This window comes from Micropterus salmoides, unplaced genomic scaffold (genome assembly GCF_014851395.1).
Source record: "Micropterus salmoides isolate LMB-PRFRI ecotype aquatic unplaced genomic scaffold, ASM1485139v1 Ms_hic_scaffold_2, whole genome shotgun sequence".
Taxonomy (NCBI): Eukaryota; Metazoa; Chordata; class Actinopteri; order Centrarchiformes; family Centrarchidae; genus Micropterus; species Micropterus salmoides.
Window position 1 is genome coordinate 49,005,222 of NW_024041150.1, and position 17,902 is coordinate 49,023,123.

Consider the following 17,902-nt stretch of genomic DNA (forward strand, 5'->3'; position numbering starts at 1 on the left):
TTGGCTGATTTTCTAAATGTTTGCATCTGCCCAGCTCTGTGACAAGCGCCTGAGACCAGAGCTGATCTGCGTAACTGCACACAGCCTGGCTGACAGCTAACTGCAGTTAATGAAGCAATATGCAGATTACAGACTGGTGAAGTTATGAATGTATGAAAGGAACATGTAGCAAAAAGTAGATAACTGGCCCAAAGAAAAAACTCGAGTAGGCTAAAGAGTAAATGTACACTTTTAAAAAGGAACATGAAAAAGGTGCCAATAACTATTTTTTTTTATTTAGCAAATTTGCGTTAGGCTACTTGTGACAAGTTATTACCCACCGTGCTGCAGGCGTCCTCGCTGCTGTCTCAGGAAGGCTGTAAGTAACAGCAGCAATAATAATAATATCGAGGCACTTTGCTGCACCTGCCTCAAGAAAACTCTTTTTTTTCCTCTAACTTTTCAGCTCCACCTTTGCATGTTTTCTATCTGCCTACATGATTTTTTGTCCACGTTTCAACCGTTTATTTAGGTCTAATGCAGAGTGTGTCATCATGGAGACACACTCCGCATTGCCGGAGAAAAGTGAGGGGGACAAAACATAGATTTTTAAATTTGGGAGGACACATGTCCCCCCATGTATAATGGCTCCTACGCGTATGAATAAACAGCAGAGCTGAAACATTTCTATTAAATATCTACAGGCCACCGAAATATTCTGTTGTTTATTATTGTAACTGACTTTGAACATTATTATGGGTATGGATATTATAATAGCTTTATTTATATAGCGCTTTTAAAACAAAACATACACAGATATCGTCCAAATAAACTGCTGTGTAATCTCAGAAACAACTGATGTTGACGGCTCGACAAAGTTTTTCTGGTGAGTACAAAACGTCTAAATCAGTCTGTAATGGGGAAAAGTGATTTATGCATGCGCCGCGCGGGAAAACCCCGGAACAAAGAAAAGAGAAACGCTCGTGAGTTTTTCTTTCAGCTTCCTCTCTTCAAGATGAAAACAGGAATCACGGAGACACTTTGGAAATCAAACCACGTCAACACAAACCCTGGAGCGGGTTTTCAGGCTCTGATCTCTAACAACAGAATGAACGGATGATACACGGACCCTCGAGACTCTTCCTCGTGTCTTTAGTCTCGTGATGAAGTCATGAACACTGACCTGAACATCGGTGCTATCAGAGCTCGAGGCTGCTGTTAGGCTCCTGTGGTCCGGGTTCTGGTTCTCCATCGTCCTGCAGGTCTCCGCTGTGACTGGTGGACCGTGTTGTCCTGGACTGAGTCTGGATTCTGGTCTCGGAGCTCTTCAGGCTGAGATCCAGGAGCATTGCGGGATCCCGTGGAGCCTTCGTGTTCTCGCGATGTCACTGTTTGAAACAAAGCAGCTTCTCTGTAGCTGCTGAAGTTGGTTCAGCGCGTCAGACTGCTGTGATGATTTTACTGAAGTCAGCTGTTCTCATCAGGTTTGACTGACTCTGCTTTCTGGTTTCCTTAAAAATAAAACTTTTAAAACTGCAGCTGCTTCAACATACTGACTAGAATGCAGAAATTCACAACAGCAGACTTGAGCCGACATGTACAACTACAATTGGTTTTGCTTTCAGTCTGAACAAACCTCAACAGATTCAAAATAACATTCAACAACAGATCAAAATACACTACTACTCTATATACATTTAACATATTTAAACTCCGGAGACGAAAATGTAAAGTAATCAAAGGAACAAGAAATGACCTGTTTAAGAGAAACATCATGGGACCCAGATTTTACTCCAAACAGGATTGATCATGCTTTCAAGCCATGGGAAGGTGAGGGCCCCACAAGATTTTACCTAACGTATTATGAAGAAGAAGTGGACTAAAGATACAGCTAATAGATTTGGTCTCTCTGGTAATCACTTCTATTGATATTTGCAAGAGAGAAGCTATTTGAGAGAAAAGGTCCACATGAAATCTTGGAAACCTCCACCACTTCAGAGATACACAGTAAAGACTCATCAAAGCCACAACCCCAAAAACACAACTGGACACATCTAACAAATACATCAGGAAACAAACTCCAGCATGTAAAATGTATCAGTGACGTATATTGACCCAATAATGTCTAAACAAAATCAAATAAAAACAGTGAATACAGATAAAAAAAATAAAGAATAAAAAATAAAAATAGTACTCAAGGAGGAAAATGTGTTTAAAAACATTCTGTGGTTCAAGCTTCACAGTTATATACAGAATATTGGCTGATTCTTTGTGTGATAATAAACTGAAAATTGTTTAATATTTTATTTACCAAGCAATTTCTTGAGGAAAAAAACCTGGCAGACTACTGGACGGTGAGCTAATATTCCATTGTAGCGCTGGTTGAATAGTGCCCGAAATATTTACTTACAAGAATATTAAAGATTTTTTTTTTCTTGAATCATGAATTACAATATTGACCACAATAATTCCAATATGACATTTTCTCCAAAAACGTGCAGCACTAGTTAGTCCAACTTTTAATCAGAAATGGGCTTAAACTGCACAGGGTAAATTTGAAGTCGATTTTACTAGTTCTCTAGGCCATTAAATCCAAATGGCCGACTTCCAGTTGGGTGTCAGGCATTGCTCTAGGAGGCTTTTCTTGTATGTCTAGACATGTACCACATATTTCGTACGCTCATTAGGGGGCGCTAGCGAGCCATTTTACGCGCCCATAAAATACATAATTTTTCTTTCCCGCCTCACATGTGTGCAAAGTTTCGTCTCTGCCTACAAAAAAAAGAAGAAATCCTTCAGTTTCAATAGAGTCCTTGCATGTTTGTGCTCAGGTCCTTACAAAACACAATAATTTCTTGAATTTCTGGGGGGGTGCGGTTAGTGTGTAAAGCCCCTTTTCCACTGAATGGTAGCGGCCGACTTCACTTGACTGTCCTTGCTGTTTTTGGGTTTCCATCGGGAAAAGTTGTACCTGTTGGTACCTTTTTTCGTATCAAAGTTTCACATTTCACACGTTATTTCTTCACTAAATCTACTTCTGAGAAGTTTCGAGGTGAGAAATCAACTGTGTAGATTGCAAATATTGACAGTCTTACGAAAAGTGATGGCGGAACAAAAATGTTCTTGGAAGTTTTCAAAGTTGAGGAGCCCCCCAAGTGGCGGCGGGGGGGAGCATGTGCCAACCCGTGGGAGGAGCATGTGAGGCCGGCCATCTTTACCAACTAACTTTCTTCATCTAAATCATCAACCTGCCATTTGTGAGTATTATTTAATTGTTGTGAAATTTTTTTCAAAACGAAGCGGAGTTAATGCATTTGTGGGCTTTAAGGTGACAACGCTGTGAAAAAGCTTTCCCGCATTGGTCGCACGAGTACGGTTTCTCTCCAGTGTGAACACGTCTGTGCTTTACTATATCACTTGATGTAGTGAACTCTTTCCCACATTGGTCACAGCAGTACGGTTTCTCCCCTGTGTGAACACGATGGCATTTTAGCTCATCTGATCTAGTGAAAAATTTCCCACATTGGTCACACCAGTACGGCTTCTCCCCAGTGTGAACACGTCGATGGACATCTAGTTGACCTGATGTAGTGAAGGCTTTCCCACATTGTTCACAGCAGTGCGGTTTTTCTCCAGTGTGAACACGATGGTGCCTTTTTAAGTCACCTGAAAAAATGAAACTTCTCCCACATTGGTCACAACAGTGCGGTTTCTCCCCAGTGTGAAGAAGACGGTGTTTATTTAGGCTACTTAAGCTGCTGAAGGCTTTCCCACATTGGTCACACCAGTGGGATTTTTCCCTAGTGTGAACACGTCGATGGACATGTAGGTGACTTGATTGAGTGAAAGATTTCCCACATTGGTCACACCAGTACGGTTTTTCCCCAGTGTGAACACGTCTGTGCTTTACTAGATTATCTGATCTAGTGAAAAGTTTCTCACATTGGTCACAGCTGTACGGTTTCTCCCCAGTGTGAATACGTCGATGGACATGTAGGTGGCTTGGCATTTTGAAACTTTTCCCACATTGGTCACACCAGTATGGTTTTTCTCCAGTGTGAACACGATTGTGCCTTTTTAAGTCACCTGATGAAATGAAACCTTTCCCACACTGGTCACAGCAGTGCCGTTTCTCCCCTGTGTGAATAAGATGGTGCTTATTTAGGTCATATATGCGAATGAAAGCTTTCCCACACTGGTCACAACCGTACGGTTCTCTCCAGTGTGAAGTCTGAGATGAATCTTTAGATATCTAGGGCTTGTGAAGGATTTGTCACAGTGCTGACAGTGGTGACGTTTGGGTCCCTCGCCTCTCCGTTTCTATAGCACAGACAGACAAACAGAGAGAAAGACAATAAGTGAGACGTCCTCCTGAACCATAAATGACATTTAGAGCATGTCTGTGGAACATAACCCACAATGTGTCCACAGAGGGACCTGGGGAAATGGCATTAAAGGAACCGCTCTAAGCTGGTTAGAGTTCTAATTATCGGACAGATCTCAGTTTGTATGTTTTAACCAATCCTACGTGCACAGCAAAGTTAGTCACAAGTTCAACAAGGTCCTGTGCTTGGACCGATCTTGTTCCCCTCAGTTAGCTAAACTTCAAGCATGCCTTAAAGATGCGGTTAGCAATTCTAATCCACAACACATATTTTTGTGAAAATCTCCTCACAATGACTTAACCACAGACATTCAGCTTACTTTCTAGTTCACCAAGACATCCTGCTGTAATGATGTTGGCTATTACGACAGGATACTTGCATCGCTGTCTGGAGCTGTCTGGAGGCTGTCTTTCCTCTCTGCATGTTAGCTTCAAGTTGATTTTGCAGCAGAAGCTGTAACAGTATGCTAACCCAAAATTTAGCTCCGTATGAAAAGTGCAATGACATAACTTCTGTTATGAACTGGAAGTATAGAAATTAAAGTAACTTGAAGATTTCCAATCCCAGCTTCTTGTAACCTTTTACAGAAGAGCAAAATAAAGCAAAAAGAGTGTGAAGCAGAGGGCTCTGCAGCAGTTGGTTAAACTGCTCAGAAGTTCATTGGTACCCATCTCCCAAGCATTAGCGAGGTAAGGTGAGATGGGGTGCCTGCAGAGCACATATGATATTAGAGGACAGTAAGTACCCAAGCCACAGCCTGTTCACATTGCTGCCACCCGATCGTACCACCAGACTGCAGAGCAGCTTCTTCCCTCAAGCTGAGACTCCTAAATTTATGTTCAGCACCGCACCATGTAAAATAGTTATTTCTCTATATAACTTGAATGTAATGTTGACTTTGTAAGTAGCATATACTGTACAACACACTTAATCTCATACAATCCTGACTGTAAAAAAAATTTTCCTTGTACAAGGGCTTCAAACAAATGTTTTTTTTCAAATTGACTAATGACAATTTTATTCACTTAAAGCCCCCTCCAGCCAGTTTTAACTACCGATTTTGGTTAATGTTCTTTCTCAAACAGAGAATGGGGGTGTGGTTAATAGTTGGACATAATACATTACCATGACAACCAAAAACTGACCAGCTGGAGTGTTCGCTAACGATATGCTGTCACTACACTGTAAAGTTTAGTACACCTTACTGTCTGGCAGGAGTAGCCATTACTTACCCATGACAGAAACTAATGTGCGCGTATCAGCTGTTATCAATCATACAGTCGATGGTCCTGTCACGCACTGCACACGATAACTCACTACGTTTTATGGTGTGCTTACTTTACCGCGGGGTGTGGGGGGTGCCTCCGCAGATGCATTGGTAAAACGGTCGTCAGCAAAATGCATGTTGCAGACTGTATATAGACGGTAGCAGGTGAAAGTGCAACGCGTTTTCTGTCAGCTCTCCTCCAATACCGCACGCACAAATGAAAACCAATGGGAGGAAACTAAAAAATAAAATGAAGACCCTATGTTAGCCAACTTTCTGCAATAACTACGCTAGCTAACTACATCTGGCTAAGTACAACTTAGTTAACTAGAAAGGCAAAACAACATTCAGACACAGAGACATACTTAACGTAAGTTCTAAGTAAATTACATGATAAATTGGTTAGCTAGCTCACAACGATGTTTATCGGTTTGATGCTCTGACTTAACGAGGCGTGACAGTGCGCCTACGCAAGCTTGGAGAATGACGTATGACTTATGGAATTACTATAGTCATACGTCACAACCCCGTTTTAACAACCAAGCAACTTTTGCAAGTTTGAACACAAAATTAATCTATTTGTCAAAAAACATTTGGCAAACTATGTGGGTAATCAGCATTGTAAGGAAATGACTCAGAAAAACATGAAATATCATGGAAATGTCAAAATACAACACTGGAGGGGGGCTTTAAAGATTAATTATTAAGATTAAAGGGGCTATATGTAGTTTACTTAAATAAATCACTTTTGTTTTATTGCCTGTGTGAAGGGGTTGTAACCTCACAAAAAAACGAGCCCCTTGCCTGTTTTTTTTCCTGTTGCCTCTGACGGCCAGTACACCCGATCCTACGCAAACATTTCCCTCAAAATCCATTTGCTGTTACATTCAAGCACTTTCCGTGTACACAGCAACACCAGCGCAGCTAACAACATGTAGAACACCAGAAAACGCCCGGCTCCCAAAACAAACTCCACATAAGGATAAAAACAACAATATAGTTCTATGTGCTGAAGCCCTTCAGGGCAAACAAGAATGAGATCGACTTTGAGTGAAAACACTGTCAACATCAGAAGGGCTTGAATCACGGAGAGCCCTCTGCTTTGTTTTGGAACTGACGAATAAGACAATAAGACAGAATTTAAGTATATTTATAACATTTATTGCCTATATCATAAGGTTGTAACGCCACCTAAAATTGAGGCATTCACCAACTTTCTCAGTTGCTGTAACAGCCTGTATGGACCAGCAGTTTTCTATATGAAGGACTGGTCAGATTTCCTGCAAAAGCTATGACGTTTATGTACGCAGTATTACAGCAAATCATGTGAACCACAGTGTGATTTTGTGTTTTAGTTGGTTTAAACTAGATAATGTGAGCTTGCCTGCAATGATACGTGTGATTACTTTCACCGTCCACTTGTTCAATACAACAAAATTGAAATAGGCCACAAGGGAACAAAGATGAAGAAAATAAACTGAGTGACGAATAATGTTAGTACTGTTGGCGGTGTAGCACAGGCACAACCTGGAGGAGGAACTGGTCTAAATGACTGTATTTGTACAACATTAAATTGAAAGTATATTGTTAATTTAATAGTACACTAAGTTTTAGCTAAATAGTCAGCTAACGTTAGCCAAACCCACACGCTCCTTGAATTTTCCCTGTTGTCTTCTCTTACCGATCCCGCTGCTGGCGGCGCATCTCGCTCTTGTTTTTCAGGAACGGGGCTGTTCAAAGTGGCCATAGAGCGACCGGCAAACAGGGTTAATCCCGTTACTCCTGATCGCCACTCCGACTATGTTTTGGACGATTAACAATGAGGGTCCGGCGGGGTGGGAGATTACGGTCGGTTGTATTCCTAAATCATTTTCCGGTTCGCACGGATCAATTTTTTGGAGCGTTTAAGAGTGAAATAGGCGCTCGGTAGATCCCACCGCAGACACCCTGTACTAAGCTATAACAAGTTAGAGACCAATGCAGAGCATTTTGCTTGGACAAGGATTTAATGAATAAAACAACCCACAGAAATGAAACAGCTGTAACTGGAATTTATATTCATCTAGTGGTAAAATAAATAATAGGGGTCGACCAATAATCAGTCTGGCCAAATATCGGCGCAGATATTCAGCATTTTTCCAGTAATTAGCATCGGTCATTTTAAAAACAGATAGCCGTTATTAATTTTAAAAAATGTTCTCCTTTGGCTCTGCTGCAGCCGCCTCTCTGACTGTAATCACCGCTCTGTGTGCTCAGTGTCCCACAGTACCAGCAGCTACAAGCAGAACACGACCGATATATCTGCCAAACGAATAAACTAGAGCGGACATGTAAATAAACATGACCATGTATTAGTAATAGTAGCCATGTAGTATTCGATGCATTCAACAGCAGCTCACTGTATCGTAGACAGCATGATTTAGAGCCAGACGTTTCTCGTAGCTTTAGTCAGAATTAAAGAGTGCTCATTCACCTTCGGATCATCATTCAAATTGTTTGCGGAAGCTGGCAAAACATTCACAACCCAGCAGCAAAAACTGACTGACTGGACTCCGTGAGTTATCAGACTCGTTTTTCTGTACCATGATGTTTTGTTTTTGTTTGTGACTGAGGTTTATTCATCTTTTTTTGCTTTGACACTGGACTGAATATATTTTTGTGTTTTGGAAATTAACTTGTGCTTTACTTTGCAATTGTGTTTTTGTGTGAAATCACAATATTTTGTTTTGTGCTAAGCTTTTGAGTTTGTGGTGTTTCTTTCTTTTATGGTCATTCAGTGGGAGGGTGTACGTTCTTTTGAAATATCCTTTGTGACATTTGATTTAAAAACAGTTGACCAGTATCTCACTGCCAGGGGAGAGACCTGGCTGCCACCCCGAATAGTAATAATTAAACCTGTGCACTCGAACCGTCACAACATGCTTATTCTCTCTCACTCTTTACAGACAGCTGAAAAAGTTCCAGTAGCCAGTAGCAAATATTATTGATGTGAAATTGTTTACATGTTCACTTTGAGACTAATCTATTTTATTAACAATCCATTTAAGAAAAGGTTTTATAGCCCACATACATACCAGCTTTCAATATCAGTCTGTTCTAAGTCTGGTTTATACAGTAAAAGGTCAAACAGCGTTATCACCACATAGGCTCTATTTACTGAATGTCAAGGAATGGTACTTCTACTAAGTGCATTAAAATATTAAAGACTCTAAACGTTCATAAAATATATACTTCGAATCATTTATCACCATTGATGAAGCCCACAAAGACTATTGTAGTGTTTAAAAGCATTATTTGGAGGTGGATGCACTTCTCGAGAGGCAGGCAAAACTCGGCATAACACCGGCTCGCCGATCAGCCTGTTGTACTAACCTCAGAGCCACTGCCCTCAGTCTCGTCTGCCAATTTGTTCGTATCTCTGGCTTTCTGAATTTCAGACACTCGCCCATTCTGAGTCGTCGTTAGTAGCACGTCAGACATTTTCTTTTCTAACAACTGAACGATTCGCGCAGAGCTGGATGCCAGAGCTCGTGCACCGCGAACACTGACGTAAACAGTAACGTTACCTGTACTGCCGTAAAATAATAATAATCTTTATTTGTAGAGCACTTTTCAAAAACAAGTTACAAAGTGCTTACCATCAGAGTCACACCAAAAGGAGTAAATTGTTAAGTCTCACACACACACAAAGTATTAATTTATGATGTTGCGGCATTAATTAAATCCTACGAATGGACAAGTAAAAATTTAAGACCTTGGTAAACGAAATTTAATACTTTGGTAACTAAATTTAAGACTTTTTTAATACTTTTAAGACCCCGCGTGTACCCTGCTCAATGGTAACATTAGCTAGTTAGGCTGTGTGCTGTAATTCACTTGAAAGATATTTAATTAGTTTAATGATTTAATTAGGGTTAGGGTGTGAAAAATAATTGTGACTAGTTGACTAATCGAATAAATAATTAACAGATTAGTCAACCACGAAAATAATCATTAGTTGTAGCCCTAATATCCAAACATACATTATATGTAGCTAAAGTTATCAGAACGTTGTTCCTGGTTTGCAGTCAATGGATCTTGAAGCGACGCCTGCGACACATCTGGCACCAGTTAATACAGCCACCACTTAAACCGTCACACCGGCCTGGTTACACTATAAACTGTAAAATCACAATTCTGATTATTCCGTTAAAAGAAATGTTAAGGTAGACAAAGACATTTGCTATTACCACGGACACAAAGTGATGTTTATTTGCACTTTATGTCTGTTTGATCCAGATGAAAGCAGCTGTAAATGTAAAGAGTGCGCGCGCTCCCGCGTACGGCCATCTTCACCTTTGTCCAGTTTTAGCTAGCTAGCAGGCGACATCAGCAGGCTACATGCTACAAGAGACTCTCCGGTTCCGACCGTCACATTAAGTGTGGGTTCTGTAGAGATACGGGGTTCTGATGGCTCCACTGTTGAATCCTGCTACATTACATCTTGTTTACAGTCAATATGAAGCTACGTGTCGGAACCAGGCCGAGCTAACGCCACGTTAGCTTCTTGTTAGCTGCTAGCTGTGTTCATGAACACTGACCTGAACATCGGTGCTATCAGAGCTCGAGCCTGCTGTTTGTCCTCCGGGGACGTTGTTGCTCCGGGGCTCCGGGTCCTGGTTGTCCTCCTCCATTCCGCTCTTGTAGTGGTCCTGGTCTCTGAGATCCAGCAGGTCTCCTTTGTGACTGTCGGAGCTCTTCAGATATGAGAACTCGTGGACGGCCGTATTCTCGCGACCCCACAGGCTCTCGCGCGATCATAGAAGCCGCCGCCCCTGAGAAGGGTCCATCTTTACCCCGCTGTCAGCTGTGATTGGCTCCAGCCCCGCGACCCTGTACGCGGGATGGATGGATGGATGGATGGATGGAGTGATGGAGTGATGGATGGATGGATGGATGGAGTGATGGATGGATGGATGGAGTGATGGATGGATGGATGGAGTGATGGATGGATGGAGTGATGGATGGAGTGATGGAGTGATGGAGTGATGGATGGAGTGATGGAGTGATGGATGGAGTGATGGATGGATGGATGGAGTGTCATAACAGCGGCAATTGTGCAGCGACCCTTGTTTGAGATTTGAACAGCGTACAGACTCTGGAAGATGTTGCACCAGAATCTTTTGCATAGTCTCCAGCTGTAACAGGTATATTATATTCTGAAAGAAACTCCCCAGATAGCAGCTGACTCTGGGCCGAATCCGCCTCCAAACCGGCAGATCCGTGTAACAGTCACGCCCGTTTTACTGCCCCGTTCCGGATGCGGCCCGCATGTAGTCTGTGTGCACTCAGGATCGGGCGTGAGCCTCCATCAGTCGGCGGAATCATAATAGTTCTGGCCCGGACTCGTCGGAACGAGCGCGCGAACTGTTTCTTTCTTTGGATCAGTTCGGACTGGAGGCTTTGTGGACAGAGTTTATAACAGTAAGTTGAACGATGTTACAGTCAAACAGTTTAGTGTGATTGTTTTTAATAGTGGTGTAATGCTTGTTAACATCATCACATAGGAATGTTTTGACCGGGTTTTAACTTCTTAAAATGGCTAAAACTGTTGAAGAGTCATTGGCTAACGTTAGCTTTTTAGCTGGGTTAGCTAAATTAACTGAATGAACGGATAGCTAAGCTAGCTAGCATTAATAAACAACTTTGTGTGCAGCTAGCATAAAACATTAATGCTGTTTAACGTTAGTTAACTTACAACGATGTTGTAACGTTAGTTTCCAACAGCACCAACTGACAGCAACTGTCTCCTTTTTAGGTTCAATCTTTTCTTCAGCCCTGGATTAATAGGGTAAGTTAAGTTAATGTAAGTATTTTTTTCCGGCTTTGATTTGATCTTGGCTATAGTTGAGCATAACTTACCTATCATAACTTTATAACGTTAAGTGTTTAAAAAATCAAAGCCATCTAAAGACGTTGGAATTTTCATCTGACATTAATCAAAACGTAAATTCATTATGACAAATAAGGTCTATGGGCGGGAAATCTCCTCTCTACGTGTCTTTTCATTGACTTTGTATGAAATCACACTGCGGTAATATGGTTGAGGAGCAGTTCCTGATTCATTCTGGATATTTATTTGGGGCGTTTTCCGAGGGATATAGTGTGCTATGTTAAGCTTACCAAGTGTTTACCCTCAGATTTCTGTCAGGAGCTGTAAGAAATGTTATTTGTTTTGTCTAGAGGCTGATGGTTCTCAGTAATTCATCAAATTTTACAGTTAAAAATTACAATGAGGTTCATGATATCAGTACACTGAGATGGCTGGCAGTGGTACAATCAGCATTACTCGTTCTTTTTAATTTGCCTCATATTTTTTGTTGCTGGCTTTGTACATAACGTTACTACCACTGGGGTTTGTTCCAAAATCACAATGCAGTGCAAACCTGTAACATTAGCAGAGCTGAGCTCCTGGGGTCATTTGTCATGCAGGGTAACGTTACCCACTGGGTCTTAAAATAATTTAAAAACTCATTGAATTTAATATTCTCAAAATAAGTCTCTTACATTTATTTCCAAAGGTATTTTTTTGTTGTCCTTTTCATATGATTATATAGATACAGGTAACGTTACACATAACTGTCAAATGTATAAAATGTTTTGTGTGTTTTACTACTTTTTACATTTTGTCTGACTTCCGGTCAGCTCTGCTGTACTAGTAACTTCACCACTGATCTGCATACAGTGCTCTTTCATCCTTATTTTAGCAACGTTCACAGATAACATTCTGTTAATAGTATTTACTGTTCAATCTTGGAATATACATTCAATGGTTTTCTCAAACACAGTGGCCAAACAGATTAATTGGAAAGGAGTAAAGGGAAAAGAAATATTTTAAAGAAATGCTGACAAGAACTCTGTTGATAAGTATTTTAGTATACGTATTATATGTGGAGGTGACTAGTAGATAAACTAGCAGGGCAAAAATCTAAATAATCATTCATTAGTTGTAATCGCGGTAAAATGTTCACTTAATTGGGATTTTGATTTTAGGTCAAATCTTCCAGCCCTAGTCTAGTCCAGCCCCCTTTAAAATTACTAATCTCTGTGGATTTTATGTAATTTGTGATTGCCATTATCAGTTGAGTAATCACACATTCTTTTATCCTTTGCAGAAATGAACACATCGGCCATCCCCCACTCTTCCACTACTGATGATTTGTTGGGTGTCATGTGAGGGTTATGACATTCCCACTTCTCCACTTGCCTCATCAATGTTTCCCGTAAAGCCACCAAACAATGTGTATGAACATTTTACAGTTTTTTATGGGTTTCACATGACTAGTTGGAGTTGGATATTGTATTTTGGCTATAAAATCTTTGTTATTTATACCATGGTCATGGAAAATGGTTAAAATCTAAATGTCCATGCTTTTTAAATTCAAAAGAAAAAAGTAATCGAGTTTAAAATGCAAGGAAAATGAAAACGAAAGTAAAACAAGAAATCTTAGTGTACCTTAGTGATATACCAGTCACTATTTGTTAAACATTATATAGACCAGCTCTTGCCATAAGTTCTGTGGTTGAAACTATCCCAGTAACCCTTTGGCTTCTCAGAGTTATCTAGTAGTAGGATCCATAGCACTTGGTGAGTCATGCACAACATCTGATGGTAAAATTTTAACTATCCCTTTAACAAAAAAATCATATTTTTGTATATGTTTTGTGGGTATAGATCAAGGTTATGAAAGAGGCCAGAGGTGGTGTGAATCCAGGCCAGAACTAATAAATGGAGCTGGCCCAGTGCCAGTCCAGATGTGAAAACCGGATCCTCAACAGTATCTTAGAGACTCTGGGCCAGATCCAGTATGGAACTGGTCCAGATCTGGCCCACATTTTTCCATTCAAAATGGAGGAAGGGTTTCTATATTTGTATGACAGGATTAAAATTTTAGGTCATTCTACTCTGGTCCTTAGTAACAAATATACCTAAATGTAGAAGTTAATTTTATATTGGAATATTACAAAGAACTGGTTTAGAGCTCTCTTTAGTGGCCATAAGATCACACTAATGTACATTCAAATACAAACCAGAAGCCTTAGAATACCTCTTGATTACATCAATTGCAACAGAAATTTGTTTTTTTCATGAATAATGTGGTGTCATCTGCCAGCTGAGTTATAATTAATTCTCTGAAATGGGGCAACACTGCCTAATGCAGCTAATTATGGCACATATGACAGCTAGATTAAATCTAGGGGATGTACCACCCATAACTTTAACAGAACTGTTGCTACTCTTATATTAATTAATATTTAATATCTGTACAGAAAAAAATCACCAAAGTGAAATTTCTTTAAAGACTAAGATGAACTGATGCTCCACTGTATTGAAAGCTTTATAGAAGTCTAAAAATGAAACAAACCCATTATCATCAATAAAATCTGCGTAATCCAGGACATCTAGTCTAATATTATTTGTAATTTATCTTTGTTTGGTTTGGGAATTAACATGGTCAGTCCTTGAGTCATGGCGGTTGGAAGAGATTCTCTTTCCATGCATTCGGCAAAAACTTCTAATAAAAAAGGAGCCAGTTTGTTAGCAAAAGACTGATATAATTTTGAAGTCAGTCCATCAGTCAGTCAGGGCCGCCAAGAATTTTGGGCCCCATGATAAAAAAAAATGTAATTGGACCACCTCTGCACAGCTGTTGTAACCACTTCTCTAAGACTTAACTGTCCTATCAAAAGCTTTACATAACTGTAATTAAAGGCTTGCAAGTGTCAATATTTACTGCTGGTGATTTGACCATGCAAGTCTGCATACAGGATGCAGTTCACTATTTGCTTCTCAAATAAATTGCCCATCATGATGGAATAATAATAAAGTCTGTATCTGTAGATGTCATTAATGGCCATAATTCAATTTAAATGAACATATCAAACTGGATTATTTCAATATAGTCTGTAACTTACATGGAGGCTGAGGTAAGCTGCTGTCCAGCATTCAGTACAGACAGGTGGTTTATTTCATAATGATCATTATGGGAGCAAATAATTTGTGTTTGAATATCTGTCATTTTGTTATGGTAAAAAGAGCAAGAGAGACAGAGTTTTTCTGGCGCATCTATTGACTGCATCTAAACACCGTCACTGATACAGTATGCTGAGGCAGGACCAAACCATTTCATTCAGATACAGGGTGGTTGGTCAATATGGAGATTCACTTTTTTGTCAATGGAGATTTTAACTTTTACTGCCAAAAACAAGTAAAAACAAAAAGATCATTAATTTTATTATTATACTTGAAATATATTTATACTCGATGATGGTTTATATAATGTACAATTTTATATTAGTTTATAATTATTTTTTGGGAATTGTCCTAACCCCTCCATAAGGCGCCCATGCCATCAGTACCTTGTGATTTTAAAAAAAATGTTTTTTTGATGATTAATTGCTTTCTTAATTTCCTCAGGTGTGATAGGTTTATCACATAATTCCATTTTGTTCTCATTTAACTGTCAGAGAGTTTATAAAAGGACACAGCTGATTGTTGGTAGAATTTAGAGCTATATCAATCTCTATAAAAGTTACTACAGTAACATTAATTTGAAATCCTCTTCTACAACCCCATTAATATTTAGTCTATTAATATTGTTACTGTTAGAATGATGTTAGCTAATTCCACTTTTTCCTCCTCTAATAATATATCTGGGTTCCTCTGAGATAAAAGATCTTTGTTATTACCTCTTCAGCCCTTCTGGATTTGACTTTTATACTACCATATTTTCTTAAAAATTTACCAACCTCGATTTTTTAAAGTTGCCAATTATGTCTGAATTGTTTTTCTTCTTTAGCTTTGGACCAAAAAAGAGAAATCAGAAATGTAACCACTTTTATAACTTTGTTGCTATTGAGTTTCCAATACACTAACTGCTCAGCACTTTTAACAGTGGATAATTTTATCTTTATGTGTATAGCCTTATGACCGTTGGCCATAGTTCCACATCAATAACATTTTATTAAAGTTCTCGGAAACTAACCAAAAATGAGAAGGTTCCACTGCAGCCCGCAGCAGCCCGCAGACAATAGTGACGGAAGTTGACATTAGTTTATCATCCATATACGGTTCGTCCCAGAAGCCATCGTGCACAAAACGTGATGACGTTTATCTCGGGCGCGCGGCCCACGCAGAGCCGTTAAATAAGGTAAGTGTCTGAGTGCACAGATGCACTGCCAGTCAAGCTTCATGCTAAGACGGCTAGCTAACCGTTATACATGTCATTCTAAAAAGGAGACAGTGATGGACTCTTGCCAATGGTAAATATAAATCATTAAATCATGCCATACTACATTTAAAAGCATTTCTATGGAAATGAGCAACATAACGCCAGCTTACCTACATCTAGCCTGTACACGCTACAGCTCTGTCTCCAGTAGCTGAGTGCTGGTCGGATCCGTCTGAGTGATGGGATTGTGGGCGTTGCCATACGGTCAATGCAAACCAATGACTGGTCTGTCAAACCCACCAATAGAATCTCTTATTTCGACCATTTTTGACTCACAAACGTTTCGACTTGCAAAACTCTCACTTGCAAAATGGTTTAACCTGCAAAACTTTCCGACTCGCAAGGAAAACCTTTCGACTTGCAATCAAAGAAGACAAATTAGCAACTGAAACTTTTTGTGACACAAAAAGACCGGTTTGTTTTTAATTACAAACTTGATTTTTGATTGTAGTACGATAAATATGCTTCTCAAAACACGTTTTTGCTTGAATTAGAAATACACAAAAATACCTTCATAGAATATTCCCTGAGGAGGACAACTGTTAATAAGACCTCCAATATGTAGAAATCATTTCTCCACTTAGCATCATGAAAATTGATCCACGGAGCTCCACCACCATCCAGGATGTTCCCCTCACTTTCACTAATGGAGGAGAGAGGAGCCCCATCTGGATCCCTATAAGGACGTCTGTTACCAGGCAAAAACACTCTGCTTGTTGATTGGTCGGCTGATCTGATGGACAGTAAAAGTGGAAACTAATATTAATATTTCTCCACAAGTGTAAAAGGGAGTAACAGCAGAAGCAGAGGCTCTGAACGTCTTCATGTTGATTCAGCAAATGAAAATGATTCCGTGTGTGCGGAATCCAAATCAGAAATGAATACTAAAAACTCTGTCCCTTTGTCTGTTGTGTAATGGTAATTCCATAAATATCATCTCCAAACATATATCATGTAACATTGGACTAAAGGAGACTCGTGTAATGTGGCACTGAATCTGAACATAACACATAAAGCATCTCTGTTCTCTGTTATCCAGACATCAGGGACAAGGTGTCTCTTTGGGATGATTGACCCTGAAGCTGGATAAATAACAGGCTCACTCAGCTCTCCTTACTCATTCGAGCATACATGTACACGATGTATGTGTGTTGCTGTGAGCCCTTCTGAAGAAGACTTGAATTAAACACATGGATCTGAAGGGGAAACCGTGCAAGGCTGGAGTCTGGTACTCTGGACTTCCTTCTGAAGAAGACTTGAATTAAACACATGGATCTGAAGGGGAAACCGTGCAAGGCTGGAGTCTGGTACTCTGGACTTCCAAACAATGAATGTGAAGGCCAACGCCTGACTGGCTGAGGCTCCCTCACCGCCTGTGATCCATAAGAAGCTGGTGGCTGGCGACACTCTTTTTGGTATCCAAGTGAAACAGTTCCTGCTTCCAACATGGTGAGTGTGATAGACGTGTCAACAGGCATGGCTGGGGTTGTACTGGGCAGCTTCCAGGTGTGAATGTAATCAAGGCCTTCCTGCAAATGATAGCTTGCTCTCAGTGAAGCTCCTTGAATAAATAAAAAAAGTGACAACCCTCAGGACTCACAGAAAACTGAGGGATGGGATGTAGTCATAGCTGACTACAGACAGATGGAAGAATGTACTAAAAAAAATGTTGACACTGCTGTTTATTATTGGAGATTTCCCCATCCTGACATGTTGTGTGATTCCTTATGCTAGATCTATGATTGCTACAGGAATTTAATTATCTATGGACCAGTATAAGCAAATAATAACGGAGCTGATTCAGTTGAGTGGATCCCACCATGGAGTGGTGAAGAAAATGAAATAGTCTGGATAAATAATAATAATAATAATAATAAGGCTCACTCAGCTCTCCTTGAATCCAACAATGGCAATCCTGTATAACCAGTACCATGAAGCTGCTTATGGACTGGCTCTGTTTTCCACCCAGTTTAGATAAAGTTACATCAACATTATCACAA

The 17,902-nt window shown here is 40.0% G+C and overlaps 1 protein-coding gene and 1 pseudogene across 1 annotated transcript in view; one reads left to right on the forward strand and one right to left on the reverse strand.

Annotated features, from left to right (window-relative positions):
* LOC119913330 overlaps nt 1–10,478 on the reverse strand; it is a 51,283-nt pseudogene extending 40,805 nt beyond the window's left edge.
* The window catches only part of LOC119912596 (zinc finger protein 721-like), a 343,224-nt gene that overhangs the window by 273,625 nt on the left and 51,697 nt on the right, over nt 1–17,902 (forward strand). The window lies entirely within an intron of this gene.